Here is a 3,086-nt window from a genome sequence, read left to right as displayed (position 1 = left end):
ACAAAAACATACTACTACCTTTTGCATATTACACCTTATATTCTTGTTATGGACATCACACCCATTAACACCTCAGGCAAGGTGTGCCCCACTTGATTTTCGAGAACACATGTACACACACATGCAGACACACATATTTATGTGTGATACGTGCATGAAACAGTGTTGTTCAAACACATTATTTTCTTTTTTTTTCACATGGACAAGGTGGTACAAAATAAATTAAAAAAAAAAAGTAAACAAAGAGTTCACCTCTACAGGACAAAACCAAGGTGAATACCTTTAGTGAGGTAGTAATGTAGGCATATGTATATTTATATATGTATAATGTATACATATGTATTAACAACCTGATCTAGTGGGAGGTGTCCCTGCCCATGCAGAGGGATTAAGGTCACTTCCAACCCCATCCATCCTATCATTCTATGATATACAGTTAAAATAATAGTTGCCTAGGAATCAACCTTACCTGACTGCATCTCAGGTTAATTGTAGGCCCTTGAAACATCTTTAGAAGATACTTAAAACTGTGAAATGGCACACTTCACACCTGCTTTTCTTCACAATTAGGACTTGATTGCACTACAAGTTTTAGTAGAGATGTGACACGTCAAAAGCATTTTAAATTCCAGTGATGGAAGAACATAAGTGATTGCTCCAGGGTGGCTGCAACCTGAGAAAAGGTTGGCACATTTTATGTTTTTTAATGGTGCATATTGTGCAGCAACAGATCTAAGCTGGAGTTTAATAAAGCCAGGAGCAAATACCAGTTCCATTTAAGAAATAATAGCTTAGTCAAAATGATTACAAAACCCCATCTGGAGTGCTGGGTCTAGTTCTGGAGCCCCCAACCCATGACGGCTGTGGAGCTCCTGGAGCAAATCCAGAGGAGGGCCACAAAGATGATGTGAGTGTTGGAGCACTTCCACTATGAAGAGGCCAAGAGATTTGGGGTTGTTCAGCCTGGAGAAGGGAAGGCTCCAGGGAGACCTCATGGCACCTTCCAGTACCTGAAGGGGCTCCAGGAAAGCTGGGGAAGAACTTTATACAAGGGCTTTTAGTGAGAGGATCAAGAACAATGGATTAAAACTGGAAGAGGAGAGGTTTAGGTTAGACATTAAGAAGAAATTCTTCCTTATGAGGACTGTGAGACACTGGCCCAGGTTGCCCAGAGAAGTTGTGCAACCTCCATTCCTGAAGTGTTGAAGGCCAGGTTGGACAGGGCTTTGAGCAACCTGGTCTAGTGGGAGGTGAAGGGGATGAAGCACTGAAATAGGCTGCCCAAGGAGGCTGTGGAGTCTCCATCTCTAGAGGTATTCAATACCCACCTGGGATGCAGTCCTGTTTAGAGTGCTCTAGGTTATCCTACTTCAGTGGGAGAGCTGGACTAGATGATCTCTAGAGGTCCTTTCCAAGTCCAGTGATTCTGTGATTCTGTGTCCCTGCTCATGCAGGGGGATTGGAACTAGATGATCTTTAATGTCCCTTCCAGCTCAAAGCATTCTAAGATTCTATGATTCAATACAGGCCAGCACTCGACAAGAGGTTGCTTGTCTTGGGTTAAATCATGACCGTTCTCTCACATTGCCAAACATCCATCTGCAGTTACAGAGCCATGATTTTGTTTTTCCCTGCTACCCCACAAGGATGTAAAGTGGGGTACCCTTTGACAAAGTATCATAACAAAAAGTGAGAAGAGGTCTACTACATGTGAGAAATCTGTTATTTCCTTATTTTTTCCTGTAAAAAATAGAAGCATTTATGGGAAAATGGTCCAATAATTTTTAGTGTGTAGTTTTTTCTCTTAGGATTCTTTAAAGTCAAAGAGCTTTCATATTTCTTTCTTCCTTTTCTCTGGTGGTAATTCTTACCTTTTCCCCGTGTTCTTCTGCTGCAGCTGTTGCATTATTTCATACCAACTTGTATTAATTTAGGACTAGAAGTTCTGTCTCAACTAATGAGTGCTTTACATGTCTTCTTTATTCTTTCTTTTTCCTTACATTAAATTTACTCATTTTTCACAAAGGTACTGCATGTTAAGCCTGTCCATAAGACAGTCAAGCCTGAATTATCTTCTAGTCTAATAGGTAAAAGTACATTTTGATTTTTATTTGTATTTAATATACAGAAAAGGACAGGCATCTTTATGCCAACAAACACAACAATATTATGTACTTCACAAGTGAAATACGCAATTGGATTTACTTCTTTTTCCATTGTTTATTGCCATCACTGAAATTAGTTAAAACATGGTGGAAAAGCACACAAAAAAACCCACCCACAACAAAAGGGTTGTGACAAATAAAGACAAAAAAAGGACCACCCTCTGAATTTTTTTTCTGTGAACAAGTATGGTTCTTTTTATCTGGATAATACTTAGATATGCTCTGGTGTCACTACAAGATGATTGGATGTTGAAGAGGTTAATATTTTCTAAAAATTCTTATATGGCTTTTGAGGTATTTTGTCTCTTTTTAGGAATTGTTTATTTATCATTACACTTACATACTCAAAACAACTGATCTGCAACAGTACTTGCATATATTTGTTGGTTAAAATATATCATTGTATGTCTGACTTCATGTAACATAAGATTGAAATTTTTATCATTAATAGAATTGTTCTTTCCTAGCTACAGAAGTAAAAAATTATCAGCTCTTAAATTTCATGGCTTAACTAGAGTCTTGGGAATGCATTCAGAAGTTAGGATAGAATGTGAGTATTTAGTGCAATTTTACTTTTCTTGCTTTCTTTACATGACAAAATGTACAGCAAATGCCAGCAAACAACTCACAAGGGCCAACTCACAAGCCCCAGTCTCATAACACACACTCCAGCTGCACTCTCTGCTAAGGGAAGATGAACTTGGTGCACTTCAGCATCCAGTCAGTTCTCCTCCTGGTCCTCTACAGACCTTTGTTGTTCCTTCTATAGCAGTCCTGTAAAGCCCAGCTGGTGCTGTGTTCCCAGGTCCAGCCAGTAGTATGTAGGGTGGTGAGATACTGGAACAGGTTGCCCAGGGAGGCTGTGGAAGCCCCATGCACAGAAGTGTCCAAGGCCAGTTTGGTTGCAGTTTTGAACAACCT

Source organism: Chaetura pelagica, unplaced genomic scaffold, assembly GCF_000747805.2.
Source record: "Chaetura pelagica isolate M959 unplaced genomic scaffold, ChaPel_1.0 scaffold277, whole genome shotgun sequence".
Classification (NCBI taxonomy): domain Eukaryota; kingdom Metazoa; phylum Chordata; class Aves; order Apodiformes; family Apodidae; genus Chaetura; species Chaetura pelagica.
The sequence above is the reverse complement of the archived record's forward strand: the minus strand, read 5'-3'. Positions refer to the sequence as shown.